Source organism: Ceratotherium simum, chromosome 3 (assembly GCF_057802395.1).
Source record: "Ceratotherium simum simum isolate JZ-2026a chromosome 3, ASM5780239v1, whole genome shotgun sequence".
NCBI classification, from domain to species: Eukaryota; Metazoa; Chordata; class Mammalia; order Perissodactyla; family Rhinocerotidae; genus Ceratotherium; species Ceratotherium simum.
The window spans coordinates 50,221,834-50,233,946 of record NC_141902.1 but is presented as its reverse complement, the minus strand read 5'-3'; the positions used below and the strand labels follow the sequence as shown (position 1 = coordinate 50,233,946).

At 38.0% G+C, this 12,113-nt stretch overlaps 1 long non-coding RNA gene across 4 annotated transcripts in view; it reads left to right on the top strand.

Moving 5' to 3' along the window:
* The window catches only part of LOC147917563 (uncharacterized), a 405,125-nt gene that overhangs the window by 28,862 nt on the left and 364,150 nt on the right, over nucleotides 1–12,113 (top strand). For all 4 annotated transcript variants that reach the window (XR_015550660.1, XR_015550653.1, XR_015550658.1 and 1 more), the window contains one exon: nucleotides 7,248–7,454. This is a non-coding gene — a long non-coding RNA (uncharacterized LOC147917563). The remainder of the gene's footprint in view (nucleotides 1–7,247; nucleotides 7,455–12,113) is intronic.

The following is a 12,113-nucleotide window of genomic DNA, read 5'->3' as shown; positions in this document are numbered from 1 at the left end:
TTATGGCTGAGTAGTATTCCATTGTGTATATATACCACATCTTCTTTATCCATTCGTCCCTTGATGGGCACTTACGGTGCTTCCAAGTCTTGGCTATTGTGAATAACGATGAAATCCAGCCATTTGTGACAACATGGATGGACATTGAGGGTATTATGCAAAGTGAAATAAGTCAGAGGGAGAAGCCGTATGATTTCCTTCATTAAGTAGTAGATAACAACAACAATAAACAAACACATAGAGACAGAGATTGGATTGGTGGTTACCAGAGGGGAAGCGGGGAGGGAGGAGGGTGAAAGGGATAATTCAGCACTTGTGTGTGGTGATGGGTTGTAATTAGTATTTGGGTGGTGAGCATGATGTAATCTATGCAGAAATAGAAGTATAATGATGTACACCTGAAATTTATATAATGTTATAAACCAATGTTACTGCAATAAACAAAAAATTAAAAAAAAATAAAAAAAAGAAATGGATACTGAACACACACACACACACACACACAAAAAGAAAAAAGAATGAAAAAGAGTGGAGATAGCTTAAGGGACTCTAGGAACAACATCAATTGGACCAATATTCACGTTATAGGGGTTCCAGAAAGAGAAGGGAGAGAAGCGGGCAGAAAACTTGTTTGAAGAAATAATGGCTGATAACTTCCCTAACCTGGACAAAGAAACAGACATCCAGATCCAGCAAGACCAGAAAGTCCCAAATAAGATGAATGCAAAGGGACCGACACCAAGACACATAATTAAAATGTCAAAAGTTAAAGACAAGGAGAGACTCTTAAAAGCAGCAAGAGAAAAACGACATGTTATATACAAGGAAACCCCCATAAGACTATCAGCAGATTTTGTAGCATGAACTTTGCAGGCCAGAAGGAAGTGGCATGATATATTTAAAGTGCTGAAAAAAACTTCCAACCAAGAACACTCTCCCCAGCAAATTTATCCTTCAGAATTGAAGGAGAGATAAAGAGTTTTCCAGACAAGTGAAAGCTAAAGATCACTACACTGGCAATACAAGAAATGTTAAAGGAACTCTTTACACTGAAATAAAAGGATGTTAATTAGTAACAGGAAACATAAGAAAGTACAAATCTCACTAGTTAAGGTAAATATGTAGTAAAATTCAGAATAATCTAATATTGTAGAGGTGGTGAGTTAATCACTTATAAAGTTAGTATGGAAGTTAAAAGAAAAAAGTAGTAAAATAATTACAGTAATTTGTTAATGGATACACAAGATAAAAAGATGTAAATTGTGGTACTAAATCAATATGTGTGTGGGGAAGTAAAAATGTAGAGCTTTATAATGTGTTTGAACTTAAGTTGTTACCAGCTTAAAATAGACTGTTATAAATGTTATTTTATGTAAGTTTCATGGTAATCACAAAGTGAAAACCTATAGTAAACACACAAAAGATAAAGAGAAAGGAATCTAAGCACACCACTACAGAAAAGCATCAAATCACAAAGGAAGAGAGCAAGAGAAGAAGAAAGGAACAAAGAATTTACAAAGCAGCCAGAAAACAATTAACAAAATGGCAATAAGTCTGTACCTATCAGTAATTAATTTTAAATGGACTAAATTCTCCAATTAAAAAATGCAGTGGCTGAATGGATTAAAAAAACAAGACCCATCTGTATGCTGCTTACAACGGATTCACTTCGGATGTAAAGACACATGCAGACTGAAAGAGAAGGAGTGGAAAAACATATTCTGAGAAAATGGAAACCAAAAGAGAGCTAGAGGAGCTATACTTATTTCAGACAAAATAGACTTTAAAACAAAAACCATCATAAGAGAAAAAAAGGTCATTATATAATGATAAAGGAGTCGATCCTATAAGAGGATATAATTTTTGTAAATATTTATGCACTGAACATAAGAGCACCTAAGTAGATAAAGCAAATATTAATGGACCTAATGGGAAAAATAGACAACAATATAACAATAATAAGGGACTTTAATACCCCACTCACATTAATGGATAGATCATCCTGACAGAAAATCAATAAGAAAATATTGGTCTTAAATGACATGTTAGACCAGATGGACTTAACGGATATATGCAGAACATTCCTCCAAAAGAAACAGAATACACATTCTTCTCAAGTGGCCATGGACCATTCTCCAGGATAGATCGTATGTTAGGCTACAAAACAACTCTTTAAGATTTAAGAGGATTGAAATAACATCAAGCATCTTTTCTAATCACAATGGTATGAAACTGGAAATCAATTACAGGAAAACCAGAAAACTCACAAATGTGGAAATTAAATAACATGTTCATGAACAATGAATGGGGCAAAGAAGAAATCAAAAGAGTAATCAAAAATACATTGAGACAAATCAAAATGAGACACAACATACCAAAACTTAAGGGATACAGTAAAAACAGTTCTAAGAGGGAAGTTTATACAGTAGTTCCCCTTTTTTTGTGGGGGATACATTCTAAGACCCTCAGTGGATGCCTGAAACTGCGGATAGTACCAAACCCTATATCCACTATGTTTTTTTCCTAACTAACAGGCTAACAGGTGGGTAGTGTATACAGTGTGGATATACTGGACAAAGGGATGATTTATATACTGGGTGGGATGGAGCAGGATGGCATGCAATTTCATCATGCTACTCAGAATGATGTGCAATTTAAAATATAAATTTTTTATTTCTGGAATTTTCAACTTATATTAGGATGGTGGTTGACTGTAGGTAACTGAAACTGTGGAAAGCAAAACCATGGATAAAGGGAGACTATGGTAGTGATAAATGCCTACATTAACAAAAAGAAAAATCTCAAACAACCCAACCTTACACCTCAAAGGACTAGATAAAGAACAAATGAAACCCAAAGTCAGTAGAAGGAAGGAAATAACCAAGATCAGAGTGGAAATAAACGAAATAGAGACCAAAAAGACAATAGAAAAGATGAATGAAACTAATACCTGGGTTTTTGAAAAGCTAAATGAAATTGACGGACCTTTAGTGGCTTCACCAAGAAAAGCAGAGACAGAACTCAAAATCAGAAATGAAGAGGAGACATTACAACTAATATCACAGCAATACATCATATAAAATCATGAGAGACTATTATGAACAATATATGCAAACAAATTGGGCCACCTAGAAGAAATGGATAAATTCTTAGAATCATAAAACCTATCAAGACTGAATCATGAAGAAATAGACAATCTGAACAGACTGATTACTATTAAGGAGATTGAATCAGTAATCAAAAGCCTCTCAACGAACAAAAGCCCAGGAGGAGATGGCTTCATTGGTGAATTCTACCAAACATTTAAAGAATTAATACCAATCCTTCTCAAATTCTCCCAAAAAATAGAAGAAAAGGAAACATATCCAAACTCGTTTTACAAGGCCACCATTACTCTGATACCAAAACCAGACACGGTTACCGCAAGAAAAGAAAATTATAGGCCAATAACCTCGAATGTAGACATTCCTTAATATCTATTGTATGTAGGTTCAAAAATTCTCAGTTCACTATTAGCAAACTGAATTAAACAGCACATTAAAAGGATCATACACTGTGATCAACTGGGATTTATTTCAGGGATGCAAGGATGGTTCAACATCCACAAATCAATTAAGGTGATATACCACATTAACAAAATAAAAGGTAAAAATAATATGATTATCTCAATAGGTGCAGAACAAGCATTTGACAAAATTCAACATGCATTTATGATAAAAACTCTCAAAGTGGATTTAGAGAGAACATACCTCAACTTAATAAAGGCCATATAGACAAGCCCACAGCTAACATCATACTCAGTGATGAAAAGTTGAAAGCTTTTCTCTAAGGTCAGGAACGAGACAAGGATGCCTAGTCACACCACTGTTGTTTAACATAGTATTGGAAGATCTAGCAAGAACAATTAGGCAAGAAAAAGAAGTAAAAGACATCCAAATTGGAAAGGAAGAAATAAAACTGCTGCTATTTGCAGATGACATATTATATATAGAAAATCCTGAACACCATGGCAAAAATTCAGTAAAGTTGCAAGATAAAAAAATCTATATACAAAATTCTGTTGCATTTTTATACACTAGTAATGAACTATCAGAAAGAGAAATTAATGAAACACTCCCATTTACACTTGCATCAAAAAGAATAAAATACCTAGGAATAAATTTAACCAAGGAGGTGAAAGACTTGTATAGTGAAAACTGTAGGACAGTGATGAAAGAAATTGAAGAAGACACAAATAAGTGGAAAGATATTCCATGCTCATGGATTGGAAGAATAGTGTTAAACATGTCCATATGATCCAAAATAATCTACAGATCCATTGTAGTTCCTATCAAAATTCCAAAGTCATTTTTCACAGAAATAGAATAATCCTAAAATTTGTATGGAACCACAAAAGACCCCAAACAGCCAAAGAAATCTTGAGAAAGAAGAACAAAGCTCGAGGCATCATGTTTCCTGATTTCAAACACTATTACAAAGCTATAGTAGTCAAAACAGGATGGTACTGGCATAAAAAACAGACAGAAAGTTGAAGGGAACAGATAGAGAGACCAGAAATAAACCCACAAATATATGGTTAATTAATTTTTGATAAAAGATCCAAGAATACTCAGTGGGGAAAGGATCATCTCGTCAATAAATGGTGTTGGGAAAATTGGACAGCCACATGCAAAAGAATGAAAGTGGACTACTATCTTACACCACACACAAAAATTAACTCAAAATGAATTAAAGACTTGAATGTAAGACCTGAAACCGTAAAAATCCTAGAAGAAAACATAGGGGGTAAGCTTCTTGACATAGTCTTGGGGATGATTTTTTGAATTAGACACCAAAAACAAAGGAAACAAAAGCAAAAATAAACAAGAGGGACTATAACAAACTGAAAAGCTTTTGCACAGGAAAGGAAACCAGCAACAAAATGGAAAGCAACCTATGGAAAGGGAGGAAATATTTGAAGACCACATATCTGATAGGGAGTTAATATCCAAACTATATAAAGAACTCATACAACTCAATAGCAAAAACCCCAAACGCTCTGATTAAAAAGTGGGCAGAGGATCTGAATAAACATTTTCCCAAAGAAGACAAACAGATGGCCAACAGTACACTAAAAAGTGTTCAACACCACTAATTATCAGGGAAATGTAAATTTAAACCACAATGAGATATCATTTCGTACCTGTTAAAATGACCAGCACCAAAAAGGAGATAACAAGTGTTGATGAGAATGTGGAGCAAAGGGAACACGTGTACTGTAGGTGGGAATGTAAACTGGTGCAGCCACTATGGAAAACAACATGGAGATTCCTCAAGAAATTAAAAATAGAACTACCATATGATCCAGCAATCCCACATCTGGGTGTATATCCAAAGGAAATGAGAACAGTATATTGAAGAGAGATATACACTACTATGTCACTGCAGCATTATTGACAATAGCCAAGATATGGAACAATCTAAGTGTCCCCCAATGGATGAATGGATGAAGAAGACATGGTACATATATACGACAGAATATATTTCAGCCATTAGAAAGAAGGAAATCCTGCCACTCACAGCAACACAGATGGAACTTGAGGGCAATATGCTAACTTATAACTTCCAGTTATAAGATGAATAAGTTCTGGGGATCTAATTTATAGCATGTTGATTATAGTTAATGATACTGTATTGTATACTGAAAGTTGCTAAGAGAATAGACTTAAATGTTCTCACTACACACACAAAAAAGGTGATTGTGTGATGTGATGTGATGGAGGTGTTAGATAACACCATGGTGGTAAGCATTTTGCTATACATAAGTGTATGAAATCAACATGTTGTTCACCTTAAACTTATACAATGTTATATGTCAATTATATCTCAATAAACTTGGAAACCTCCCTGTCCCGAACCCCCCAAAAGAACAAAAGTACAATTCAAATCATGTTTTGTCCAGTCTGGGAGAAGAAAGATTCTACTGGAAAGATTAGACATTCCTTAGATCTGAACTGCAGGATAGAAATTGTTTTTGAATATCACAATGTATATTTGCCCCACTGCTGGCGAGGAGAAAAGTAAATAATAGGGCTTGTGTGTGTGTGCTGGTGGAAAATAGGCTCTAGACCCAGGCTGAGGAACGGTAGGCAGAGGAGGGCATGAGTAGGGCTACTGCTGAAAGTGCAGTGGAAAGGCAGTGCATCGCTCCAGGTGGCCTCACTGTGGGTATTCACATTTGGTTTGATGTGAAAGAATACAAGCAGATGTATGAGCCTACTGAGGGTACTGATAACAAGGTGATGAGTCTGCCAGTTGGGGTGATCTTGTCTCCAAGCAGTGATGAAAGCTGGAACAGGAAATATTTTCGCCAATGAGAGAAGCTAGGGAGGTTAGGATAGATTCTGGGCAAAGTCTCTAAATGGAAATACAAAAGCAATGGCTTTACTCTTTCTCCTGCTCTCTTTCTTCCCATCTCTCTTTTAGCCCTGTCAGTGGAAGGCAGTGGGCTTACATACGTGTGCTGCATTACTCAGCTGTTGATTTGAATGGAAAAATGGTGTGAAAGAAAATAGTGAAATGAACTTATTATAAGGATGATTTGGGATATTTTCCATCAATGAAGCATCAAGAAACTATTTCAGATTATACAACTAGGAACGGGGCAAGTATGAATTAGGTTATGGAAATCTTTGGAACTAAGTAACTGTCTCCCTATTACCATGAGATTTCACTCACTAGTGATAGTAATCTGGTATTTGTACAGAGATCTAAACTTTTCAAAGCACTTTCATACACTTCTCTCATTTGAGATGTGCAACGACCCTGTAAGGTTTGTAGAGCACATATTTTGTGTGTGTGTGTGTGTGTGTGTGTGTGACGAAGATTAGCCCTGAGCTAACATCTGTTGCCAATACTCCTTTTCTTGCTGAGAAAGATTGGCCCTAGGCCAACACCTGTGCCCATCTTCTTCTGCTTTATATGGGATGCCACCACAGCATGGCTTGACAAGTAGTGCATGGGTCTGCGCCCGGGATCTGAACCTGCAAATCCTGCGCCTCTGAAGTGGAGCACATGAACGTAATCGCTATGCCACTGGGCTGGCCCCAATGTAGAGCACATATTTTTATTCCCCTATGACAGATATTGAAACTGAGACTCACAAAAGCCCAACAGATTTGCTCAAGGTCACATATCCAGTTAAAGGCAGAGCGGAGCCTGGAACCCAACTCTCAGTACTGTTAGCTATGTTTTCTCTCCTGTTTTAGCATGACCAGCAGATGACATCTTCTGCTTTAACCTGGACCAGTTTTTAGATGACCCTGGACTCTCAGAAAAGCTGCTGGAGCTTCCTCAGTGTGTGATTCCAGCAGATCGTGGTGTTCAGAGGAGCAGCTAGAGGCTACCAACAGGAGGAGGGTGCTCACGGCTTCTTTCCAAGAGGAAGAACAAGATGGTTTAAACAGACTTTCAAGGTGAACATTTCCTCTTCAAAATCATTGTTTTGTAAAAATAGAGACCATTTGGTAGCAGCTGAGTACAGAGATAATTACCATGGCTTGAATCAATTGAGCTCTTGGCAGATAGCTTTATTTCTCCAAAATTATGCTTGGAGAGTTTTAAATGACCAACGTTTCTCAAAATGTCAGTAAGTAGAAAATGAACAAATCAAATTCCAATTAATTTTATGGATCTAATACTGCAATAAGTTTTTGTTTGTCAAATAAAAATACGTTTACTCAGACTGTAAGTATAGAAGAGAATGGGCAAAGGCAGCTATATTATCAGAGTTAATGTTTTACGGTTCCTTCATGGATATTTATTTTCTGCATCAAAAGATATTCACTGCGTGCTATTTCTTGTGAATAACATCCATGAGTAGAGTAAGTATTCCCAATTTTTGGAGGGCTCTTCTTTTGTTTTCCATTTGTAAGGCTACAATAGAGTTGAGAATTTCTTTCTTCAGTCATGGGGCATTTGCCATAGAGGAAATCAATGTCTCACACCCACCAAGGGGCATTTGTTTGTAGTTACCAGTGTCATGGGCCTTGGGGAGCTGTTTAAGATGAAACATTATTCACGACTCGCTCGCTTTCCTCAAGACCAAGAGTTGGTTCTAATTACGTATCCTACCAACAACACACGCAGGGGACTGTACCCTCACCATCTCAGTCATTTGATCTGAACCAGGCTTCAGATTTTTCTCCCTTACCTGGTTCGTGACTTGATGGAGAAGCTTGAGGGACTTCTCTTAATGGCTGGATTCTCAGAGTGGTCTGACCTGGTGGGGACATTCGTGACAAGGACCTGAAGGACACCTCTAGGCCAGGCTGAATTATACAGAGTATTTACTGAGAGTGGCAGAAAGCATCTTACCTAGGAATTGAGTGCCAAATCATGGCCCTGGGTTGGGGGGGGGGGCCGGGCCTTGGAGCTGGAAAAGTAGTCCGAGGTCCAAGGGGTGAAATGACACTATAGCCAAGAAGCTATACAAGTCAGAAGCTGGGAGACTGGAAATAGGTTGAGTAGGAGGTGGACTGGAGTGTGTGGTTCAGGATACGGGCCATGAATAAGGAGAGGCTCTGGAAGCCCGCAGAGACATCTTAAAGAAGAGTGCACATGACCTGTTCAGAGAAAAGGCTAATTGCAGTGAAAACAAAGCCAACAACATTTTCTAAGGAGAAGGTTAAGAAACACCTCCTGCATGGGTTCAACAGTGGACCATTCATCAAGTGGCTGGTGGGAGACACTGCTTCTGAGTCTGTTGCAGCCAGATAGCTGGAAAAGAGTAAATACAAGAGTGCCAGCGTGATGGCAAAACCAAGCTCTGGGTAGACACTGAAAGAAATAAGCCTAAGTGTTTTTGTTATTCCGGCTCTGCGTGAGATGTGAAAAACTCAGAAGAGGGGTTTCATTCTTTTAATTAGGCTTGAAGCTTTCTAGACAAAAAAATTCACCAGGTCGGAGTTGCTGTGCAATACGTGATCGAGTGGTTTCAACCTTCGGTGAGGCAGGCGCCTGCTCTCTCTGGGTTTTTCTAACGTCTCTCCGCTGACTGCCCCCTGCAGCAGAACTTCCCTCAGCCCAGAAAGATTAAATGCATACTTCTTTAGCAGAAAAGAACAGACTTTTCAGCCTTAGTGCTTCTCTTCCTCAACTCCTCCTAATCTCTCCGCATTTCATTCAATTGTAGTACAAAATACCTTAGTTCTGGACTATTTTTGAATTTTTATCGAAGCAATTTATCATAGAGTGTTAGAGCTGAAAGGAACATTAGAAATCGTCTATGTACAGACCTTTTGTGGATTAGGAAATTGAAGCCCATAGTGATCAATGTGGAGCTGCATTTAGAACTGAGGTGTCCTGACTTCATTACATCGTATGTAAGATACAGGACACAATGAATTTATTGCAAAGATAAATTACAAAGAAATGTACAGCAACTGAAGGGATGCCATCAGAGTGTAGAGACGGTAGTTATTTTACTGTTTTGAGTTTGGATTACTGATGTAGATGTGGGAATTAACTTCATAGCTAGTTAAAAATCAACAGATACAATGTTAACAAAAATGAAAAAGCAGCTCTTGTTTACCTTTAAAACTGGTCTGTTCACTGAAGGCTAAAGTGAGTCACAATAAAAAGATTTATTTCTGGGTCAAAGATCAATCAGTTTAACAGTTTAGTTAACTGAATTCCTTTATTTTATAATAAACCGTTGTTTCCTCATTCCTGTACCGTCTTTCCCCCCAAATCCCTCAGGTTTGAGAAGATCGTCACCTTGAAACCAATTAGATCAAACTGCTGACTCCATCTCTGTGATTGGTAGCACTGATGTCTATTCCCACTTCTAGTTGTTTATCTTTGTCTTCCTGCTGTGGCTCGTGTCACAGCAGGAGTGCAGGAGATAAGCAGATGAGTCCTGAGCCTTTACTGCTGGGAGTGGGGAGAGGAAGGGATGTCAGGCAGCCAAGTGTCGCTGGAAAATATCTTGAGGCTATTAACCAATGATCTTTTCTCTTTTGGAAATTTCCCTTTTGCTTCTCCCATTCATATAGCCAAACAGCAGTTCCCTTATGGAGGGATGGGGTAGTGTAGAAAGAAGAAAATACCTTCAATTCTTCCTGGATTTGGCTTCCAAAAGTCTTAACCCTTCCTCCAGTAGCATTCTGAGAGCGGGAGGATGGGAAGCAAATTGAGATTTTGGGTCTTTTAAACTGTTAAATTTTAATGTGCACCTACATAGAGTTTTATATGAATGGATAGCTGTGATTGTATTGATACCGAGCAATGGGCTTGCTCTGCTCACAGCCATCTGAGCCAATTAATCACAAGGAGTTAGAGATCGAGAAATGAAGTTTAATTAGATTAGCCAGCAAATCGGAAGACAGGTGACTAATGTCTCAAAGACCCATCTTCAAAGATTACAGAATCTTGAGGCAGTTATATAGGGAAATTGGGCAGTAAGGAGCGGGTCCAAAATGTTGGTCTCCAGGGATGATGGGCTCCAGGCATCACATTGTTCCATTCTTCTGTCAGCTGTGATGGATACCTTGTAGGTGTGTTTTCCATCTGTGGTCAGCCTGTTCCTGGAGAGAAACTCATAGAACAAAGTTTTTAATTTATCAAGCTATTGGGGAGTATGTGCGTAAGTGGAGGCCATAAATCAGGAGTACGTGTGAATTTTTTGGAGTATGTGCAGAGCAGTGAGTAGTCACACAGAGGAGGGGCTGGGGCCACTTAGTGTAACAAGATGGCCTCACATATGCTCACTTACAATATCATACACACTCTGAGGCTTTGTGTGACCTAAAAAGGTCTTTATTCTACCCTCACACTTGATTGATAGTTTGGCCATATAAAGAACTTTTGGGTTGAAGGAGACCTTGCGGGGGCCTAATCGCTTATACAGGATTTAAAGCAACCCTCCTGTTTTCAGCCCCCTCTGTAGTAGTTGGTGACTCCAGTTCCTGATTCTTTCAGAAATTCAAATCATTTGGCTTCTGACCAGTATCTATCCTCTCACCTTCTTCCTTGTCGCTGAGTCATTTACCATTTCTCCATCAGCTTTCCATCTTCAAGTGGTGGTGCCTTGGAGGTTTATTAAGAGGGAATGTATATGTCCATTTCTCATCCTAATTATTTTGGGCCTTAGATTAAATCCCTCATGAAGCCATGCTGAGTTTTGCACTTTAGGCCATGTCACCAGGAGAGAAAACAGACTGGCAGGGACATTAGCAAGCACCTGGGCCAGTATTTTCCAAAGAGGGTCAGATCCTCCCTGCTGGTACAAGAAATAATGTACAGGTGGTACATAGCCAAGTAGGTTTTTGTTTTAAGTGTGTACTTATTTTAATATGTATTAGAAAAACTATAACAGCCCATTGTGTCAATCAGGATTGCATTTAGGTACATGCAAAATAAGGCTATGTAAAAAGAGAGTAGATTTAAAGAAAAACACTAAACAAAACTCAGAGAGAGTCTGTAATATGGAAAAAATCATGAAGATGGTATACCAAATTTGTAAGATTTGGAAAACATTACATTATTTTACAGAGGCAAGAGAAGCCTAGAGAATTCCACGTGCGTGGTTATTAAGAACACGGGCTCTGAAATCAGGTCTTGCCTGAATTTGAATCCTAATGCCATCTTCTACTGATTGGTTAATACTTAGCAAGTTATATAAATTTTTGAAGTCTATATTTTCTTATCCGTAAAATGGGGATGAAAATAACAACATCAGTCTCATAGGATTGTTCTGAGGGTTAAATGAAAGGGTTGATGTCTGGCACATATTAAGTGCTCAATGAATGTTAGCTTTTATAATTACTATTAGCAATGGTAGGGTATTGATCCTCTGGTCAGTTAGGAAATGCAAAAATTAAATAAATAAATAAATAAATAAATAAATAAATAAATAAATAAATAAATAAATAAATAAATAAATAAAAAGAGGTTAGGGAAATGAACTAAGGCCAGTGAGTTGTCAAAGTTGAGATTGATTCTTACCGGTCAGAGTTTCTCAACCTCAGCACTATTGACATTTTGGGCAGGATAATTCTTTGTTGTGGGGGCTGTTCTGTGCATTGTAGGATGTTTAGCAGCATCCCTGGCCTCTACCCAGGGATGGATGCTAG